Here is a 23,210-nt window from a genome sequence, read left to right on the forward strand (position 1 = left end):
TTAATTAACTGGAGTAAGAGATTAGACATCCGAACCAAATGGCGGAAAAAAACAATCTGGGGATGGAGAGGATGCCCATGCGCACTGTAGTCCAGGGGAGGAGCCACCTATCTTGTGATACTTCGAGGACTCTTCCAGGACAACAATGTGCAATCATCCGGACCCAACACTAGGCGGCGATCTATGCACAGATATGAATTCAGCAGCCCTCATGCCTCGAACACTAATTATTATATCCTTACAGTTCTAAACTTTTCTCATGGAGACTCATTCACACGAGAGCTCCACAAGCAAAGAGCCAGAACACTACAGCACCCTTACTGGCTGCCAAAGACCAAGTGGTCACACACGCCCACTCACGCAGACCCAACATCTCTAAATGAGACTTTCTCTCCACCTTAGCCCAAGGAGAGCTCTCTAAATCATTGCCCAACAGACAATCCACAGGCATGGCTGGCATCACAGCTACTTGAAGAGTACCTCAGACCCTCCCACTCGAAGGGAACCTGAGCCACCTCACACTGGCTCTCTGAGTTGGCCGCGGCAACTACAGGGACGAATGCTTGGGGGATCACCTGCTCCTTAGACACCATGTGTCAACTGACAGCCATCACACTGGCTCCTGTGTCTCACAGAGCCTCCACCCAATAGCCATTGATGGTCACCCACTGCCTGTATTTCTTAGTGTTATCAGGCAGCTGAGTCCTAGGGACCATCTCACAATCTCCTAAAGAGACAAGGCATATTTCTGCAGGACCCCACCCACCTTGGGCACCCATCTCCTCCCCCCAGGGCTACACTCGCCATCTGACGGGGTGGTGCACGAGGTGGTGCATTGGAATCCCTCTGGGGACACTTGGGATCATACCAACAGTGGCCCACTAGACCACACTTAAAACATGTAGGTGGACCCCTGCAAACAGGTTTACCTGTCGGGCCTCTCGCATCTTCTCAGGGGCAGGCTGGGAACCCTTCCCTTGGTTCCCTTGGGAATTACTTTGGGGCACTTTCTGTAACTCCCTCTGTTTACCCTTGTCCCCCCCCCACTCTTCTGCTGGGGACCCTGCCCACCTTTCGCAATGTCTCCCACATGACCCTTGTGGGCCCGGGTACTGGCCCAGCGGTCCACCTCATCAGCAAGCTTCCTAGGGTTATATAGCTTGCTATCAATAAGGTGCTGGCGTAACTCTGGAAAAAAGTTACCAGGCAAGTGCTCCCATGCAAACAAATCATAGAGCTCCTCAAAAGTACTTACTTTGCTACCCTTCACCCAACCATCCATAGCTCTACCAAAGAAAGATACATATTCTACCCAGGTAGTTGCCTCTAGCTTCTTACAATTCCTGAACCTCTGTCTATAGAGTTCTGGGGTCAACCCATACCTGGCCATCAGGGCTTCCTTAATGTGGGCATAGAGCATCCTATTCTCACTGGGTAGGTCTAACAAACTATCCCTCCCATCACTAACAAAGCGGCCCCACAACCACGCTTCCCAATCCTTCTCTGGGACCCAGTGGGCCAACATTGCCATTTCATAGGCTGCAAACCACTGCCCAATATCTTCATGCTTATGAAAATCCTTGATGACATCTTCAGGGAAATATACTCTTCCTTCTGCAGGCACAGATGGTGCGCTGCCACCAGAGGGATTCATTTCTAAGCTTTTAGCTTTGATATCAAACTCCCTCAAAATTCTCTCATGTTCTAATCTCATTCTCTCTCTTTTCAATGCTAACTTGTTATTTTCAAACTTCAGCTTCTTATTCTCTAGGTCTTTGTGAACCGCCATCTTGAGCTTCATCAGCTCCATTTTATGCACACTATTTCAATCCCTGTCCTCCAGCTCTCCTGGGGACAGGACTTTGGAAGAAACACTGCTGCCTGGCGGGGAAGGTACTCTCTCCCCGGCTGGACCCAATGGCCCATCCAGCTGCCCAGATGTATCTTTGGCCCCTTCCACATGCTCTGGGGCATTTCTAGCTTCCAACCAGGGCATCAGCGCTTTTTGGAACTCATCCTTCTTGGTGAGGCCAGGAGTAGCAACTTTACATTTTCTACAGAAGAATTTCAGCTGTTTCACAGTGTAGGTATCCACCTTCTCTTCCTCAAAATCTAGATCCATAAATGCATTGGATGCTGTTTTACTCATGGCAATAAGATTCGACAGTCTTTGGCAAAAATAACAGTTCCAAGAGAAGAAAATTCTACTAAAATGTATGTAGTTGCATTTGGTCTGCACTCACTAGTAGTGTACACCAATCACTGTTTATGAGTCACAAATGCAAGTCCAGAATCCTCAACGCTGACCACCAATGTTAGAACTGGGGGTCTCTAGTTGGCAATGGTTTGCACCTTTGTCCAAATAGGGACCCTTGCTTCTAGTCAGGGTAAGGGGGCTACACTCCTAAAATAATCCCTGCTCAACCCTGTGGTAGCTTTGTTTGAGCAGGAAAGCTTATCTCGGAGGCAGGGTGTAAAGCATTTGTGAACACATACAGTAATACAGTTAAAACATTACAGAGGGACACCACACAGGTTTTTTAAAAATAAGGATTCTTTATATAGACTTAACACAAGACCTAAACAACAAAATTCCATAATACAGTATTAGAAAAATGACGGTAAAAATAGCTTAGTTCAAAGATGATGATAAATGCAACACGTTTCTCACAAAGTACCTTTGGATGCAAAATGCAAGATGAACAAAAGGTTTGCAACAAGGACAATGTGTTGATTACTTGCTTCGGGGTAGGTGATGCGTCTGTTCCTCAGTGCTTTTGCAAAATAGGCGATGCATCTGTTCCTTACCGGAGAGGAGGTGATGCGTCGTTCTCACATGGCATTCCGGTAGCGAGGCAACAAGATGGCACCTCGATGCGATTTGACGATCTGGTGCGATGCGACAAGATGTCGTCTCTAATACTATGTGATGATGTGAAGGTGATGCGTGCTCACCTAATGGCTGTGTGGCGACTCTGGAACTTCTGAGCCACGACAGGCCCTGCGACACGCTTCTCCGGTGATGCGACGGCAACCTTTGCGGTGGCGACACGCTTCTCCGGGGATGCGGCGGCTGCAGCGTGGCGGCGACACACTTCTTCTCGTTGCGTTGCGCTTCCAGCTCCCAACAATACGCAGGCTTCTGCAGACAGAATTCTCATCAAGGAAATTCAGGGGGGAGCAGATGGCGAAGTTTTGTATCCCTGAGACTTCAGCAGGAGGCAAGCAAAATTCAAGCTCTTGGAGATTCTTCTTAAAGATGAAGAAAGTTCAATAAAAGTTCCTTCTCCTTTCCTTGGCAGATAAGCAACACCTGCAGGCCAACCCCAGAAAATAGCACACTAACATAGGGGCAGTCAAATCCTTCAGCTTCTTTTGGTTCCTTTCCTTGGCAAACGTTTGTCTTGATTCCCAGAAGTGATCTAAAGTCTTGGGGTCTGGGCCCCAATATTTATACTAGTAAATCCTTTGTCTTCTGAGGGCAGAGGGTGCCTGTGTCTAGCCAAAACCAGTTCTGTGCAGCTTCCTGGCTGGAGGTGGAGACAGCATTGTTGAAAGCAGACCTGGCCCAGGTAGCTGAAAGGAAATCTCCTCCCCCTACTCTCTATACTATAAGGGCTCAGGGGAGTGTAAGGAAATACACACCCCCCCTCTCTATTCAGCCAAGGTCCTATTCAACCCAGCCCTGACTCATCAGACTGCTGGAGCCCAAGCCCTCCTGTCACTCACAAACCAGCCATGCAATACACAACCTAGCAGAGGCAGGCTGGATGGTTAGGTTAAGAAAATACCTACTTTCTAAAAGTGGTATTTTCAAACACAGACTGTAAAAATCACCTTCGCTAAAAGATGTATTCATTATTCTACCATGTTCCCTGGGTTAGTTAAGATTAAAAAAGTTATAATCAAACTGCCCATTCTGGCCTATGGGGACAGGTAGCCTTGCAATAGTGAAAAACGAAATTGGCTGTTATTCACTATCAGGACATGCCACACACACACTAGGGCATGTCCTAACTTTTACTTACAATGCACCCTGCCCTTGGGCCTACCTTAGGGGTGGCTAACATGTAGAAAAGGGAAGGTTTAGGGACTGGTAAGTGGGTGCACTTACCAAGTCGACATGGCAGTACTAGACTGCACACAGGCTCTGCAATGGCAGGCCTGACACACACTTTACAAGCTGCTTATGTGTGTGGAACAATCAGTGCTTCAAGCCCACTAGCAGCATTTGATCCACAGGCCCTGGGCACACATGGTGCACTGTACAACGGTCCGACAAGTAAATCAAATAAGCCAATCATGGAGTCACTAATCCATTACAACACTTTACAATAGGGAGCACTCGCACTGTGGCACTTAATAGCAGTGGCACAGTGCCTAAAGCATGTAAACCAGCAAAACATATCAAAAACTGAGGAGACAACAGCGAAAAATGGAAGGGAGACGCACGCCAATGGTGCCAGGTCTAACGTCCTCATGAACCAAAACACAGAGAGCCTTTCAGTACTCAAAAATACATGAAAATACAGAACTCCTGAGGAAGGCCACATGCCGAAACGCGTTGATAGGAACTGGTTTTGTATTTGTCAACAACAAACAATCCCCATTTGTGTGCTAAAATTAGCAAATGCATTTATCATTGTAAATAGGATGCTATAGAATTTATTGTGGATATTTGTACTGAATTTGATGGATATGTATAAAATGTATATGATTTAAAAAAAGAGAAAAAAGGGGAAAAAAAGGAAAAAATTCATCAAATATTTATGAAAAAGGTAATAAAATAGATTTTCATACATTTCTGCACCATGTTGTCAATCAATCTATATAACAATTTGTGACGCATTTTAGATAAAACACACACATAACCTGGTGTATAGATCTCTTTTTCCAAAAAAAAGCCAGGTCTAACAATACCATTCCAGTTTGGACCCAGCCATATGCAAATTAGTCTTGTCCCTGTGCCCAATGGGAACATTCCATCCGGAACTGCCGGGCCAAGTCCTCCCTGAACAGGAAACAAGCATCTTAGGACCGGTTTCAGGCTTTCAGCCCTCATCAGCCAAGATAGCTTCAGACTCCAGTGGCAAGGAGAGCACAGGACTCACGTCTGGGCATACCCGTCCCACTCTGGGTGACAAATGCAAAAAGAACAATTGATGGACAGAATGCCGAACAATGTCATACATTCACCCCAGTACATAGATCTGGGCCTAAATCCATTGTTTTTTTGCTCACCATGCCATTCCAGTTTGGACCCAACCATATGCAAATCAGTCTTGACCCTGCGCCCAATCAGAACAGTCCAGCCCGGAACAATGGATTTAACCCAGATCTCTTGACTGGGGGAGAATGTAGAATCATTCTGCATTCCGTCCATCATTTGTTGCAGTTACACTTTTCGGCCTAAGTGGGACAGCTATGCCCAGACGTGGGTCCCTTGCTCACTGTGCCACTGGATTCAAGCTAGCATGGCTGATGAAGGGTGACATACCCTGAAACCGGTCCCAGGATTACTTGTTTCCGATCCAAGGAGGACCTGGCTTGACAGTTCGGTCTAGACTGTTCCCATGAGGCACAAGGTCAAGACTGATTTGCATATGGCTGGGTCCAAACTGGGGTTGTGAAGTGGGCAAAAGAACAATGGATTTAACCCAGATCTCTTGACTGCAGGAGAATGTTTGAATCATTCAGGATTCCGTCCATCATTTGTTGCAGTTGTCTCTCCACCATCAACACAGATATTGGACATTGATGGTGACCGTTCCCAGTTTCCAGTTATAGGATCGGGTAGAACAATTAAAGAACCAAAAATATCAATTAAAGAGATTTAATTGTGTGTATATATATATATATAGTCTGTAAACATTTGCAATTTTTCGTATTATAGAGGGGGAGATGTAGTGTCTTGAGAGTTAGCAATGACACAACACTTTTGGCTCCTGATGAACTCCGTGGAGCTATGACGTAGGTGTTAGAATGGAGTTGCAATGAAGCTGATTTACAATGTTGAGCTTGCAGTAACACGCAGAAGAATAAAGATGTGTAATACTAAGTTTCATGTGTGGCAAAGTAATGTGTGGGTACCCAGGCTGGGGAAGATACTACAGCAAGGTTGGAGTCAAAAAGCACACTCAGGTTTCTTGCTTTCTGCACGCGGGGTGGTGGTGTTTCGAAGACAGTGGGCCAAACGAAAGGAAGTGGTTTCATCCCTTCTCCTCCTAGTACCACAACTGCAGTTATAGCTCCATTGATGCATAGAAAGTTCTCTTTTTTAGGTGGAGTATGCAATCCATGTCCCAGTTCCCTCTCCGAACACAAGTGTGAATGGGACCTTGCTTCATAATTGACAGATGTTGATTGATCCAAAGCAAGTAAGCACTACAAAAAGATGTTGGCGGAAATGAAATTCATTCTGAACTAGTTCAGAATACTGGAATGAAGATATATTGCCCCTAAATTCCTCAGCAGCATAAACCCAGCAAGCTGATTTGAAAGCCCTATGTGTGTACATGATTATTATATTATATCATATATCTCAGTGCCTTGAGACCCTCAAGGGTAAGTAGTTGTGCCATATAAACCTTGATTTAAATTATATCATATTTTAATAGTCATAAAATCATGTTCATACAATTATGTGGTTATGCCTGAAGTTCTAGAGTGAATTCCACAAATATTTTCTCACATTAGATGCTCCAACTCCTGATGCAGCCCCCCATTCTGATGATCCCTGTGAAGAATTGGAACTGGAACAAAACCGAGGCAAATCTACGTACGGAACGAAGAATCCTATCTCAAGTTACAGAGGGAGCAGGAAAACAGGTGGAAATACTACACAAAAGTTCCACCGAAACAGAGCAAGTGGTAAAGCACAGTTTTGGGAAACAATGACGCAAAACAATCCTTTGCAATCACAATACAGCAAATGGAAATGTGGGAAGCAAGAAGACATGTGGAAATGCTACATAAAGTTTCCACAACCCAGAGCAGGTAGTAAGCACACCTATTGGTAGAAAATGACGAAAAACAATCCTTTACACCAAATGGAAATGTATGAAGCATGGAAGAACAATTAATGCACCGTAATGAAAAAATGACAGGTGAGCTTCACTACATATGCCCATATGACAAAACAACACTAATAAGCATTTTTAAACTCCTGTGAGTATATGTGCCAACAACCCCCACACTGTGTTGCAGCATGGATTAGTACGTATTTCGTCAAACAAAAAAGGGATTTTTTTTAAGCTCACTTTTGTGTTTTTGCAGTAGTTTTGCTGTGCTTTCATTTATACACATTTATTAGTTTGCCATAATTCTCTGTCAGAGAACATGCCTAACATCCCAGGAGAATATAATACTTTCATACGAGCATGTGTTTAGTGTCTTGGAAGTTATTTGCTATGTTTCCTTCATTGTAGCTACCAAGGTTTGGACATCATGATTTGGAACCGACAAATCCACCATTCCCGGTGCTGGGAAGTCGGTATTGCAGCCCACAGCAGCACTGGTGGCCCTCGCTGGGCAGGACCTGCAGCACGTGCTGCACGTGTTCAATGCAGAGCTCAGCACGCCGGTCTAAGCTCTCCACCTATATTGTACCAACATCTAGATCCAGGATGTGCTCGGGAAGAGGTGCAACAGTGTAATGATGTAGTTCCCCCCAAGGAAGACGCTGCAGCCACTGTGTGGTTGGACACTTATTTATTTATAACTTTCCCTAGAGAGCGCCGAGCCGCTGCTCTCCGTGCTCGGCTCTTCGCGCCAATGTTCCCGCGATGCGCGCGCAGCCCTAACATGGCCTCTGGCACGTCACGTCACCGACGTGACGTGCAACCACTAGACTGCGCCACTACATATCTCCCCTTTTTTCCCACTCAGAACAATATAACTTACAGTCCGCCGTTCATGTCAAAGTCTCGGATCCTTGCTGGCTTGACCACCGCTCTACCCCTCCGGGTCAGTCTCACCGGGGTAGTGGAGGTCACTCCTTCGTTTCTTCCTCCGCTTCCTAGCGCAGCCGCGCTTCCATCTCCTCTACTCAGGTCCTCTCCGACCGCCTGCTCCTGGTTGCCGTGGCCAGTCCTTTCCCTTTGCTGTTCTCTTCCTCTCATACCCGGTTCTGCCTCTGGATGTTCCTGCTGGACAGTTCCTTCTTCCTCGTCTCCTAAGTCTGCTCCGCCTTGGTCCCAACTTAGGATTTTGTTGCATCTCGCCATGCGGTCTTGCGACAATACGTTTCCATCGCTCAGCAAGGCCGCTCTGCCCAGTACTTCCTTCACCTGCATGGGCTTGCTGTATTTACTCTCTCCTTTCCTTTGCAGCGTGGCCAACTTTACTCGCACCCATTCCCCTTTTTCCAGTGCAGTGTCCTTCACGTTTCTCCGATTGTCGTAGTGTTTAGAGTAAACTGCTTGTGCTTTCTCCAGATTGGCTCGCACCACTGCTGGGGACCACTCACTCATTGTTTTCTCCTTCCACACCCGATTGTCTTGGGTGAATGGTTCGCGGCCTCTAAATATCTGGAAGGGGCTATAACCAGTCCCTGAGGGGGTGACCCTGTACGCCCACACCATGTGCCATATCTCCTTTTCCCAGTCCTTGTTGTCAGAGATAGCGGCTTGAACCGACCCCATCACCACTCTGTTAAAACGCTCTACTAGACCGTTCCCGGCAGGGTGGTATATGGATGTATGCTTCGCCAGGATGCCGTTCCTTTGCATAAAATTGTTCCATTTCTCTGATCTGAATTGGGGGCCATTGTCGCTTAGGATGGACTTTGGGATACCTTCTCTCACTAAAGTGTCGGCCAGAAATTTTATAATGGTCTCAGTGTCCATTGCCTCGTCTACCTTCAATTCCGGCCACTTCGAGTACCTGTCCACGAGAACACATACGTACTTTTGGACTCCATGTACGTCTAAGATCGGGCCTAGAATATCCACCGACAACTCCTCCCACGGATTTCTCGGGGGGTCAAATTTGCCCAGTGCTGGATGCAGAGGTTTGAGATCTTGTCTGCGCCTTGGCACCGTGAACAGTCTCTGACGTGCCTCTCGGCCCTTACATCCATTCATGGCCACCAGTAGTTCTGCTTGGCCCTCAATTTCAGTTTACCAATTCCCAGGTGTCCCTCGTGGAGCATGTCCAATAGTTTGAGGATGATGCCTGTTGGGGTGATGACCTTCTCTCCCCTGTACACAAATACTCCTCGGTCGTCCATCGACAGCTCTTCCCTGACTTCAAAATATGGATTAAGGTCCCCGCGGGTCTGTCTCTTGTCAGGCCATCCCTGGGTGATATATGATTTCACTTCTTCTAGGATCTGGTCTTCCTCGTACGCCTGTTTCCATTCTTGATGGCTGATGGTGTTTTCCTGGTCTTCCTTGAGTGCTACCCATTCTTCTGTTTCCACTTTGTCTTCCTCGCTCGGCTCCATGGCTGCTGCTCTGCTCAGATAGTCTGCCACTCTGTTCTTGCTACCTGGAATATACTCCACGTCGTATCTGAATTCGAGCAATTTCAGCGTCATTTTGGAGATTCTGGGCGTTGCATCGGCATGTCTGCTCGATGTTAGCACTTTCAGTAGGGGCTTATGGTCCGTCCTCATTTGGAACCGTGTGCCCCATAGGAACTGTCTGAATCTGGTCGTAGCCCACACCACTGCCAGCATTTCATTTTCTATTTCGCTGTACTTCTTTTCCGTTTCACTCAGCGTGCGGGATGCGAAGCTGAGCGTCTCCATCTTTCCTTGCCCTCGGTCTTGCATGAGGACAGCACCCAGCCCCTTATCACTGGCATCTGTGGTCAGTACTGTTCTCCCTTGGGGGTCATACCCTTGGAGTGGTATTGCTCCTGCCACTTCTTTCTTGATGACATCAAATTCCCCTTGTGCTTCCTCTGACCAGCAAAATTCCGTATTGTCTCTCGTCAGCTGCCTCATGTGATGGGTCTTGGAGGCGAAGTGTTGCATAAACTTGCTATAATACTCCGCCATTCCTATAAATGATCTGACTTCTTCTTTGTTGGTGGTCGGAGGTGCGTCACAGATCGCTTTCACGTTCTCTGCTTTCGGAGTCACTCCTCTTACTCCTATTTCGTGTCCTAAGTAGGTCACCGACTCCATCCCAATCCGGCACGTGGTCCATTCCGCAGTGAGAACCTTTCTTTCTAGGATCTTCAGTACATTTCCGAGTTTTTCGTCATGGTCGGGTCTATCTCGCCCCATCACCAAGATGTCGTCCTGGAAGTACTGGACGCTGGTCGTATCTTTGAACAATTGGTGCATCAGCTTCTGGAATACTGCTGCCGCTGAGGCCAGCCCAAACGGCATGCGGCGGAACTGATAACACCAGAACAGGGTGATGAACGATGTGAGTCTGCGGCTCTCTGGGTGTAGTGCAATCTGGTGGTAAGCTGAGGTCAAGTCTATAGTGGAGTACCACTTGATTCCCCGGGTGCTGGCCAGCATCTCCTCTATTCTGGGTAAGGGGAACCTCTCCACCACAATGTTCTTGTTCAGTTCGCGCAGGTCGACACACAGCCTGACCTTCCCGCTGGGTTTCTTAACTACCACCAGAGGCGCCAGCCACTCAGCACACGTGATGGGCTCAATGATCCCCTTTCTCTCCAAGTCCTGAAGTTCTTCCCGTACTGCGTCTCTCACTGCCAGAGGGACATTTCTCGTTTTGTGGGCTACTGGCACTGCATCTTCTTTCAAAATGATTTTATGAGAGAATTTCTCCAATCTTCCTACCGTGCCTCCAAATACCTTGGGGTATTCGCTCCTCCATCTGTCGAGGTCTGGCCATGCTTCCGGTTCTGTTAGCAGTATTTGCTCTTTGCCTCCCGGATCCAGCTTGATGCCTAGGTCGCCTTGATCTAGCCATCCCAGGACCGAGGGACCCTTCTCTGACACGTAGAGCTTGCAGTAAGCGGACCGGCCTCTAAATTCGAAGTTCAAAGTCTGAATCCTGCCATTGGTATGTGGTCCCCATTGTACGTGACTGGGCGGATGTCCAGCTTCTCTAGCTCTGGGCCTAGACGCAGTGCAAAGCTCTCCTCCCATACCGCTCTCTGGACAATGGTGTAGGGTGAGCCCGTGTCGGCTATCACGCTAATTGTAATTCCTCCTATCGACATCTCTAGGACGGGTTTCATTGTCCTTCTGCCGTCTACACCCAGAACTTGGCCATCCACGCTCAACACCTGATCATAGATGCAAAGTACCGTGACAACGTCTTCCTCCGTCCCGTCTTCTTGTTCTTCGCTTCCTTGACCGACATATCTCACCGTGCCTTTGGAGACCTTCTTCCGATATACCTTCTCATAGTGGCCAATTATTCCACAATACATGCATTTGGCGCAGAATGCTGGGCACTTCCTGTCGTGCGCCTAGTGTGACCAACTCCCACACCTGTAGCATTGCTTCCTGTTATGTCCCGCCTGTTTTCCCGGGGGACCTGCGTTGCCCTGCCATTTGCTGGGTCCCTTCTCTGGCGACCTCTTGTTCTGGTAGTCTCTGCGGGGTTCTTCATCGTCCACTTTGTTCACCATGGCGCTAGGCGCTGTTTCCTTCTTCGTTGCGTCCGCACACCTGCGTGTCAATTCAGCTCTTTTGACGATGACCATCACCTCCTTTAGAGTGGTGTCCCCACTGGCCCATAGTTTGTCCTGCACTGCTGTGCACGTTGTGTGCATCACCACCTGATCCTTGATGAACTCCTCTTTCCAGTTGTCGTATTTGCACGTGGACGCCAGCCGCTTCAGTGCCGCCACATATTCTTCCACCGTCTCTCCTGGGCGTTGCTTTCTCTGCTGGAAATTGAATCTATCCACGGATACACACACCGCCGGTCTGAAGTGTTCATTCAGGTCATCAATTGCATGGGCGTAGACATCATCGTCCGTGCTCGCTCTTTGCTTTGGTACCAGGCTTTTGTAGAATCTCAGACCTTCCGGGCCTAGGTTTAGCAACAAGATGCGTTTTTTTCTCATGGGCTTGGACTGCTCTTCATTTTCGTCTTCCAAGACACCTATGAAATTATCAATGTATTCTCTCCAGTCCTCCCACTTCATAAGTGGTTCTCCAGGTCTGGTTAGAAACTGCACCGGCGCCATTGCATATCCAGCTTGCGGGCTCATCTTCTCACTCTTGACCGTGGGTTGTACGCTCCCCTGGCTTCTAGGACTCCCCGGCGTGTTGTCTTGCTCCTCCTTGCCTATGTGGGCCTGGGGACTACTTGTGTCAGCCCCCTCGCTCTTTTGTGAGGTATCCAGCGCAGTTCCCCCTGTCTTGTGGGTCGTAGCGTGATCTGGCGCGCTTTACTTTGCGTCCCTGGGGTCTGTCCACCAACTGTGGTTTAGCTGTCCCCTCCTTCTGTGGTTCTGAAAATTCTGAACCTGTGTTTTAAAATATCATGATTCTGTTATGAATTTGGTATCAGCGAACCGCAAATGACGAATGCGGTATGCATGAGTGTTTTCATCATGTTACACCAATGGATTCACTGTGTATTTGAAGGTTCTGTTTTTACCCTTGGGTTCCATCTTGTGAATAGCAGCCATTTTGTGTATTGCCCTTACAGTAGGCTCTCACCATGGGAGAACAAGTATTTAAGGACATAACCTTAGCATGGGTTTGTGCTGACTTCTGCAGGACCTGACGAAAGCTGACCCTGTTGCTTGAGGCTAACCTTGCCAAGCCAGTTCCTGCCCTTTAGCTGATCAAGATTATAGGTCAGAGCACAGGACATTGTAAAGATTTACTACACACAAACGTGCCTATCTTACTTCCATCTGTTCCTGTTCCTGCCTCGACAAGCTATTTATGACATGGGCTGTGTTCTTAATGTTTTGGGTTTATCCGGCCTTGTCAGCTAGAGAATGTACGCATTATGTGGACATTGTTTATGGCCTGGACTCATCTTGAAAGTGGGTTTGTCATCATACAGTGCTTTGTGTGCACGTCCTGGGAGTGACCAACAATAATTTACTTCAAAGAAAGAATGTGTGCCTAGGGCATAATAAATTGTATAAAAGGTCTGTGCGGAGACCATTAAAGCAGACTACCTCATTCAGTTGCTTTAGGTGTGACTGGGCGACTTAGCCTCACAATTAATTGTAATAAAGATGGCTTTTCATATTTCAGATTCTCTGTTGATTTCTTTGCTGCTTTTGAATGGATAACTTATTGGTAAGACCCCTGAGAAGGAGTATGAGGATTTTTAGGTACATCACTTCTGGGCGCTCCTGGGCTCTGCCACGCTCTCTAGGGTCTGGTACCTGTGTGTAGCTGTTGGTCTTTCCTGGCCCTCTGTTCCTCTGGCCATCTGGCTCCGTGGTCCTGCTTGCTGCTGGTGTTTTTTTTCTTGCTCACCGGTGTGTTTGCTGTTTCCCTCGGTGCTTCCTTGCTGTGGGGGTGGGGGGTCTACCATCCCACCCTCGTCGCCATTGTAATGATGTAGTTCCCCCCAAGGAAGACGCTGCAGCCACTGTGTGGTTGGACACTTATTTATTTATAACTTTCCCTAGAGAGCGCCGAGCCGCTGCTCTCCGTGCTCGGCTCTTCGCGCCAATGTCCCCGCGATGCGCGAGCAGCCCTAGACGTGCAACCACTAGACTGTGCCACTACAGACAGGGCATTATTTTTCCTTTCTCTGTGTCTCTAGACGTGTCTAACTGCTGCTCACGTTGTTCTAGCAATAATGTTAGCCCATTAGCATTCACACGCAGGCTTTTTTGCTGTTTCTGTCCTGTCACCAAATAGGCTATTTAGCCCGCGAGTGCATACAAGAAAAAAATAGGCTCACAAGCCAGGAACTAAATGTTATTTTGCATTTCACAACTCTGCACTTTTTGGCACCAATGCACACGATACCCTCATCCATTTCGTCTCAGCCAAAAGCATTTTGAATTCTGGGACTTTTAGTTGTGCTTTTAACAGTTTCATTGTGAGCTCAAGACTCCAGCATGCAAAGTGCTGCTGACTGAAATGGCAGAATTGGCTTGAGCCACTGTTCAGTTATGATGTAGTTTTACAAGGACCCATTTCATATCAAAAACTGTTTGTTTCATGCGTAAAACTATTTAACTAAAATAAAGCAGTAAACCAAGCATTGGCAATTTGAATCATATTTTCTTGTATGAAGTGGGATTTTTAACAGCGTTTCAAGGACAAGAAAGGTACAAAATAAACAGCAGCAGAGCAAGCTTCCTTAACAGAAATAATATGGGCAGATGGCAGTGGCAGAAGGAACATCACACATTTTTTTCACACATTCAGGACAGGTACTATACAGCTAGCTTTCACATTAAAGAAGGAGTGAGAAGAGTTAAAGGACTGTTTTACACTTTTGGTAAACGGACATAAATGTACAAGAAGATGTAAACATACAGGAAGTACAAAACTACTGGAAGAAATAGCCAAATCTCTAATGGACTTACCATAAATTCATATAGGACTCCTTACTCATGCAGGATGAAAAACCCTCACCTACCTAGTGTGGGAAGCTTCACCAGTGAGATCCATATCTTGCATTGGGAAGCCTTCGAGAGTACTACTGTTCACTGGTTTTACAGTCTCCTAGTTATGGGTTCCCAAGTTGGGTTAGATTATGTCCATAATGTCACCATTTATGTTCCCCCTTTGTTAAACTGTCAGACCTGGCCCGACTGTTCTATCTTTTTATGTGGAGTCTCCACGCTCGTGGCGTGACTATCCTATCTTTTTATGTGGAGCCTCCACGCTCGTGGCGTGACTGTCCTAACTTTTTATATGAAGTCTCCACGCTCGTGGCCTGACTATCCTATCTTTTTATGTGGAGTCTCCACGCTCGTGGCGTGACTATCTTACCTTTTTATGAGCGGAGTCTCCACGCTCGTGGCGTGACTGTCCTATCTTTTTAACACCATCGCTGCTAGAGATATTTAGCTCCGGTGCTGACTTGTTGGAAATCCCATTGTTCATGACGAGCTCAGCTCGTCATCAGCACAGCTCCACTGTGCCTCATGACGAGCTGAACTCGTCATGAGCATCGAAGGGGTTAAAGTGTAGAGTCTCCACACTCTTGGGGTGAATGTCCTATCTTTTTAAAGTGCAGAGTCTCCACGCTTGTGACTGTCCAATCTTTTTAAGTGCACAGTCTCCACGCTCGTGTGGTGACTGTCATATCTTTTTATGTTCAGAGCCTCCACGCTCGTGGCGAGACTGTCCTATCTTTTTATGTGCAGAGTCTCCACGCTCGTGACATGACTGTCCTATATTTTAATGTGCAGAGCCTCCACGCTTGTGGCGTGACTGTCCTGTCTTTTTAAAGTGCAGAGTCTCCACTCTCGAGGCGTGATTGTCCTATCTTTTTATGTTCAGAGCCTGCACGCTTGTGGCATGACTGTCCTATCTTTTTATGTGCAGAGTCTCCACGCTCGTGGTGTGACTGTCCTATCTTTTTAGAGTGCAGAGTCTCCAGGCTCGTGACGTGACTGTCCTATCTTTTAATATGCAGATTATCCACGCTTGTGGCGGCGACTGTCCTATTTTTTTAAAGTGCAGAGTCTCCACGCTTGTGGCGGCGACTGTCCTATTTTTTTAAAGTGCAGAGTCTCCACACTTGTGGCATGCCTGTCCTATCTTTTAATGTGAAGAGTCTCCACGCTTGTGGCGTGACTGCCCTATTTTTTAATGGGCAGAGTCTCCACGCTTGTGGCGTGACTGTCCTATTTTTTTGTGTGCAGAGTCTCCACGTTTGTGGCGTGACTGTCCTATCTTTTTAAAGTGCAGAGTTTCCACGCTTGTGTAGTGACTGTCCAATCTTTTTAAGTGCAGAGTCTCCACGCTCGTAGGGGGACTGTCCTATCTTTTATGTGCAGAGCCTCCACGCTTGTGGCGTGACTGTCCGATCTTTTTATGTTCAGAGCCTCCAAGCTCGTGGCGAGACTGTCCTATCTTTTTATGTGCAGAGTCTCCATGCTCGTGACGTGACTGTCCTATATTTTAATGTGCAGAGCCTCCACGCTTGTGGCGTGACTGTCCTATCTTTTTATGTGCAGAGTCTCCACGCTCGTGGTGTGACTGTCCTATCTTTTTATGTTCAGAGCCTCCACGCTCGTGGCAAGACTGTCCTATCTTTTTATGTGCAGAGTCTCCACGCTCATGAACTGACTGTCCTATATTTTAATGTGCAGAGCCTCCACGCTTGTGGCGTGACTGTCCTATCTTTTTAAAGTGCAGAGTCTCCACGCTCGAGGCGTGATTCTCCTATCTTTTTATGTTCAGTGCCTGCACGCTCGTGGCATGACTGTCCTATCTTTTTATGTGCAGAGTCTCCACGCTCGTGGTGTGACTGTCCTATCTTTTTAAAGTACAGAGTCTCCAGGCTAGTGACGTGACTGTCCTATCTTTTAATATGCAGATTATCCACGCTCGTGGCGTGACTGTCCTATTTTTTTAAAGTGCAGAGTCTCCACGCTCGTGACGTGACTGACCTATCTTTTTAAAGTGCAGAGTCTCCACGCTCATGACATACCTGTCGTATCTTTTAATGTGCAGAGTCTCCACGCTCGTGGCGTGACTGTCCTATCTTTTTGTGTGCAGAGTCTCCACGCTCGAGGCGTGATTGTCCTATCTTTTTATGTTCAGAGCCTCCACGCTTGTGGCGTGACTGTCCGATCTTTTTATGTTCATAGCCTCCACGCTCGTGGCGAGACTGTCCTATTTTTTTATGTGCAGAGTCTCCACGCTCATGACATGACTGTCCTATATTTTAATGTGCAGAGCCTCCACGCTTGTGGCGTGACTGTCCTATCTTTTTAAAGTGCAGAGTCTCCACGCTCGAGGCGTGATTGTCCTATCTTTTTATGTTCAGAGCCTGCACGCTCGTGGCATTACTGTCCTATCTTTTTATGTGCAGAGTCTCCACGCTCGTGGTGTGACTGTCTTATCTTTTTAAAGTACAGAGTCTCCAGGCTAGTGACGTGACTGTCCTATCTTTTAATATGCAGATTATCCACGCTCGTGGCGTGACTGTCCTATTTTTTTAAAGTGCAGAGTCTCCAAGCTCGTGACGTGACTGACCTATCTTTTTAAAGTGCAGAGTCTCCACGCTCATGACGTACCTGTCGTATCTTTTAATGTGCAGAGTCTCCACGCTTGTGGGGTGACTGTCCTATCTTTTAATGTGCAGAGTCTCCACGCTCGTGGCATGACTGTCCTATCTTTTTGTGTGCAGAGTCTCCACGCTTGTGGCGTGACTGTCCTATCTTTTAATATGCAGATTATCCACGCTCGTGGCGTGACTTTTCTATTTTTTTAAAGTGCAGAGTCTCCACGTTCGTGACGTGACTGTCCTATCTTTTTGAAGTGCAGAGTCTCCACGCTCATGACGTACCTGTCCTATCTTTTAATGTGCAGAGTCTCCACGCTTGTGGCTTGACTGTCCTATCTTTTAATGTGCAGAGTCTCCACGCTCGTGGCGTAACTGTCCTATCTTTTTGTGTGCAGAGTCTCCACGCTTGTGGCATGACTGTCCTATCTTTTTAAAGTGCAGAGTTTCCACGCTCGTGTAGTGACTGTCCTATCTTTTTAAGTGCAGAGTCTCCACGCTCGTAGGGGGACTGTCCTATTTTTTATGTGCAGAGCCTCCATGCTTGTGGCGTGACTGTCCTATCTTTTTATGTTCAGAGCCTCCACGCTTGTGGCGTGACAGTCCTATCTTTTTATGTACAGAGTCTCCACGCTCGTGACTGTCCTTTCTTTTTATGTGCAGATTCTCCACGCTCGTGACGTAACTGTCCTATATTTTAATGTGCAGAGTCTCCACGCTTGTGGCGTGACTGTCCTATCTTTTAATGTGCAGAGTCTCAATGCTCGTGGCGTGACTGTCCTATCTTTTTGTGTGCAGTCTCCACGCTTGTGGTGTGACTGTCCTATCTGTTAATGTGCAGAGTCTCCACGCTCGTGGCGTGACTGTCCAATCTTTTTGTGTGCAGAGTTTCCACGTTCTTGAAGTGACAGTCCTATCTTTTCAAGAGCAGAGTCTCCACGCTCGAAGGGTGACTGTCCTATCTTTTTGTGTGCAGAGCCTCCACGCTTGTGGCGTGACTGTCCTATTGTTTTATGTGCAGAGTCTCCATGCTCGTGACTGTCCTATCTTTATATGTGCAAAGTCTCCACGCTCGTGACGTGACTGTCCTATATTTTAATGTGCAGAGTCTCCACGCTTGTGGCGTGACTGTCCTATCTTTTAATGTGCAGAGTCTCCATGCTCGTGGCGTGACTGTCCTATCTTTTTGTGTGCAGAGTCTCCACGATTGTGGCATGACTGTCCTATCTTTTTGTGTGCAGAGTTTCCACGCTCGTGAAGTGACTGTCCTATCTTTTTAAGTGCAGAGTCTTCACGCTCGTAGGGTGACTGTCCTATCTTTTATGTTCAGAGCCTCCACGCTCGTGGCGAGACTGTCCTATCTTTTTATGTGCAGAGCCTCCACGCTTGTGGCGTGACTGTCCTATCTTTTTATGTGCAGAGTCTCCACGCTTGTGACTGTCCTATCTTTTTATGTGCAGAGTCTCCACGCTTGTGGCGTGACTGTCCTATCTTTTAATGTGCAGAGTCTCCATGCTCGTGGCGTGACTGTCCTATCTTTTTAAAGTGCAGAGTCTCCACGCTCGAGGCGTGATTGTCCTATCATTTTATGTTCAGAGCCTCCACGCTCGTGGCGTGACTGTCCTATCTTTTTATGTGCAGAGTCTCCACGCTCGTGGTGTGACTGTCCTATCTTTTTAAAGTGCAGAGTCTCCAGGCTCGTGACGTGACTGTCCTATCTTTTAATATGCAGATTATCCACGCTTGTGGCGTGACTGTCCTATTTTTTAAAGTACAGAGTCCCCATGCTCGTGACGTGACTGTCGTATCTTTTTAAAGTGCAGAGTCTCCACGCTCGTGGTGTGACTGTCCTATCTTTTTATGTGCAGAGTCTCCACGCTCGTGGTGTGACTGTCCTATATTTTTAAAGTGCAGAGTCTCGAGGCTCGTGACGTGACTGTCCTATCTTTAATATGCAGATTATCCACGCTTGTGGCGTGACTGTCCTATTTTTTAAAGTGCAGAGTCCCCACGCTCATGACGTACCTGTCCTATCTTTTAATGTGCAGAGTGTCCACGCTTGTGGCGTGACTGTCCTATCTTTTAATGTGCAGAGTCTCCACGCTCGTGGCGTGACTGTCCTATCTTTTTGTGTGCAGAGTCTCCACGCTTGTGGCGTGACTGTCCTATCTTTTTAAAGTGCAGAGTTTCCACGCTCGTGTAGTGACTGTCCTATCTTTTTAAGTGCAGAGTCTCCACGCTCGTAGGGGGACTGTCCTATCTTTTATGTGCAGAGCCTCCACGCTGGTGGTGTGACTGTCCTATCTTTTTATGTTCAGAGCCTCCACGCTCGTGGCGAGACTGTCCTATCTTTTAATGTGCAGAGCCTCCACGCTTGTGGCGTGACTGTCCTATCTTTTTATGTTCAGAGTCTCCACGCTCGTGACTGCCCTATATTTTAATGTGCAGAGCCTCCAGGCTTGTGGCGTGACTGTTCTTTCTTTTTATGTGCAGAGTCTCCACGCTCGTGACGTTACTGCCTTATATTTTAATGTGCAGAGTCTCCATGCTTGTGGCGTGACTGTCCTATCTTTTAATGTGCAGAGTCTCCATGTTTGTGGCATGACTGTCCTATCTTTTTGTGTACAGAGTCTCCACGCTTGTGGCGTGACTGTCCTATCTTTTAATGTGCAGAGTCTCCACGCTCGTGGCGTGACTGTCCTATCTTTTTGAGTGCAGAGTTTCCACGCTCGTGAAGTGACTGTCCTATCTTTTTAAGTGCAGAGTCTCCACGCTCGTAGGGTGACTGTCCTATCTTTTTTGTGTGCAGAGCCTCCACGCTTGTGGCGTAACTCTCCTATCTTTTTATGTTCAGAGTTTCCACGCTTGTGAAGTGACTGTCCTATCTTTTTAAGTGCAGCGTCTCCACGCTCTTTGGGTGACTGTCCTATTTTTTATGTGCAGAGCCTCCACGCTTGTGGCGTGACTGTCCTATCTTTTTATGTTCAGAGCCTTCACGCTTGTGGAGTGACTGTCCTATCTTTTAATGTGCAGAGTCTCCACACTCGTGGCGAGACTGTCCTATTTTTTTATGTGCAGAGCCTCCACGCTTGTGGCGTGACTGTCCTATCTTTTTATGTGCAGAGTCTCCACGCTCGTGACTGTCCTATCTTTTTATGTGCAGAGTCACCACGCTCGTGACGTGACTGTCCTATCTTTTAATGTGCAGAATCTCCATGCTCGTGGAGTGACTGTCCTATCTTTTTAAAGTGCAGAGTCTCCACACTCGAGGCGTGATTGTCCTATCTTTTTATGTTCAGAGCCTCCACGCTCGTGGCGTGACAGTCCTATCTTTTTATGTGCAGAGTCTCCACGCTCGTGGCGTGACTGTGCTATCTTTTTATGTTCAGAGCCTCCACGCTCTTGGGGTGACTGTCCTATCTTTTTATGTTCAGAGCCTCCACGCTCGTGGCGTGACTGTCATATCTTTTTATGTGCAGGGTCTCCTCGCTGATGGCGTGCCTGTCTTATCTTTTTATGTGCAGAGTCTCCTCCACGAACACTGAGAGTCTGCAGTTGCAAAGATACAACTCGTGAAATTTGTGTAAAGGCAAATAGTTGTAAACTTACACAAAACTATAAGTTTACCGTAGTGAATAAGTCCCCAATGTGCTGGTGTACCTTTGCTAAGAAAGGAAACTACTGAAAAGAACCGCAGTCAACAAACTAGAACTGCTGCATATTTGCAACTTCTTGATTTATTTATGATCATAATCCATTTCCAGGACATGAATAAAACTGGTCCTCAGTATCACTGATCATTCAAATAAAATACGCGTGCTTATTTGTATACACGTGCAGTACTTTATCTCAAAGGGAAAAACATTAAGCACCCTCATAGTTTCTCATGGTTAGAAAACAAATTGCCTGCGGCTAATGGGGACGTTGACAGAACCTTTTTAAGATAACACTCTCCAGGTAAACAAACGTGATTTATGAGCAGACATGGTATTCCATTGGGATGAAGCCTTTCATTGTAGAGCAGAATCAATCACGTGTCCTTGTCACACAGAGAAAGCTGCCCTGACTGTGATGCACAACTTCCCCTGCCTCATTCTCTGTAAATGAATGCATTACGACTGCTGGCTCCAAGGCACAACCGAGTACACAATCTGAGGTGTGGAGTAAAGCATACTTATAATTAAGACGCCAAGTTTTCGGTTTTTACAGATTTCTACTGTTACAGACAGAAATACATCTATGTTCCTATTTGTATTTATTTTTAAAAAGGGATATATATACGGAAAATACATTTTCTTTAGGATGATTTTCACTATTGCTCGTCAGGAGCGCTAGGTCAATAGTTGTGCAGGTACGGAAGTTTTAAAAAAAATCAATATATTTCCAAATGAAGCTTAAATGTTTGTAGCAGTACAGGTGTATCAGCTGTTCCGCAATGCAAATGGTGTCAAATGACTGTTGCACTGTAAATAGCTAAAATTCATTGGACATTTAAACAAGAGTAAATATTTGCCGGCTAAACAACTGTGGTAATATATTCATTGCAGCTTCATTTTTTTACACTAAGCACAAAGTAAATATAGATAAATACAAATCAGACCAGCACAAAATAGACTAGTGAAAAGAATCGCAACCAACAAACTTGAGCTGCTGCTTTTACAGAAGGAAATGTAACACAATACATTCCCTGCTCATAATAAAGCATTTAATACACCACAACACATAAAAATCCGGGTGTTCTCTTACGTGTTGGTTAACACATTTCACATAGATTTTGCGCACGGTATCAGCCCCCATTTAGCTAATTGCCAATTCCAAGTGGTATTTCCACAGGCAATAAATATCGATTTAATGGGACGCCGCGGTATTTACTGTGCCATTCCGAGTTTTCGATCTAGCAAAGGGGATAACGTATTCATGGCACATGTTTCCCCATTCAGGGTGCACGAACACAGGTTTCTCACGGTTTACCCACGATGTATTTCGGGGTTTATGTGTTCACGTGGACAGAAGACCGTGGATTGCAGAATTAGCACCCGAACTATAATCCCAATTTGACTGCCAACAGGATTTGGACCCAGGTCAGGATGTGTGTCCCCCTTCAGGCATAGCAGTAAAAAGGCCTGAGTGAAAGTATACCTGCGTCAAACACACAAACTGTCTGCCAAAATGCATGCATCTAATATAAACTTGAGCGCTCCCTTCACAGATACCAGGCACAGGAATAAAAGGCACAAATGAAAAACATCTGTTGTCACTAATAAACTGCAGAAATATCTGCAGATCACGAGATATAAAATGTACAAAAGCCAGCTACATTAGATTTACCTTTGCTGTGGGAGTTAGAAAGTATGAATGAAATGCTTTATTTTCTTTAAAGCAAGACAACTGTTGCATGTTGCCCAGAACAAGTGTCAGCTTCAATGCCTACTCTGTAGCTGAGAGAAATCGGGTTGCTGGTTGAGTGGGTGTTAACCCTGCTCAAGCAACAGCTACAATCCCTGTCAGGGTGAACCACAAAAGTCACTAAATTAACGCGGTTGACACTCTGGTAGCTTAGCACAAAGCAGTCAGGATTAATTAAGAGGCAATGTGTAAAGTACTTATGCAGCACACAATGTGAAAACACAACACAAGAAAACCTCAAACCAACTTAGAAAATTCGAGTACATTTTAATAAATGATTTGACACCTAAAGGACAAAAATCCAATTAGTGGAACTGGAGTTATGCACTTAACTACCACCTAAAAATCAAAGCACTAACTACAGACATCTAGTCATGTGAGACTGGGTCAAAGTCAGAAAATATGGCCGGCCACGATGGAGCACTAGTTGGATACAAAAAATTAACTGGGCGTGGTCAGTGCTTACCTTTGGACTTAGAAAAAATTTGACAAAGAATATTCTGAGAAGGTAAAGTTTAGCGGGGCAAGGAATGTCGTCGTCTGGGAGGCCCTGGACAAAGCTGTGGTAAAGATTTTTTCATTCGGTTGACAAGAGTTCCACAAGGCTGGATACCCCTTTGGCGAAGGACCGCTGAACAGGATTTGCTGTTGATGGAGAAGAACGTAGCCAGAGCTGCTGAGACTTCAGGCCTACCAGCG

The sequence above is a fragment of the Lissotriton vulgaris genome, chromosome 1_1, assembly GCF_964263255.1.
Source record: "Lissotriton vulgaris chromosome 1_1, aLisVul1.2, whole genome shotgun sequence".
Taxonomy (NCBI): Eukaryota; Metazoa; Chordata; class Amphibia; order Caudata; family Salamandridae; genus Lissotriton; species Lissotriton vulgaris.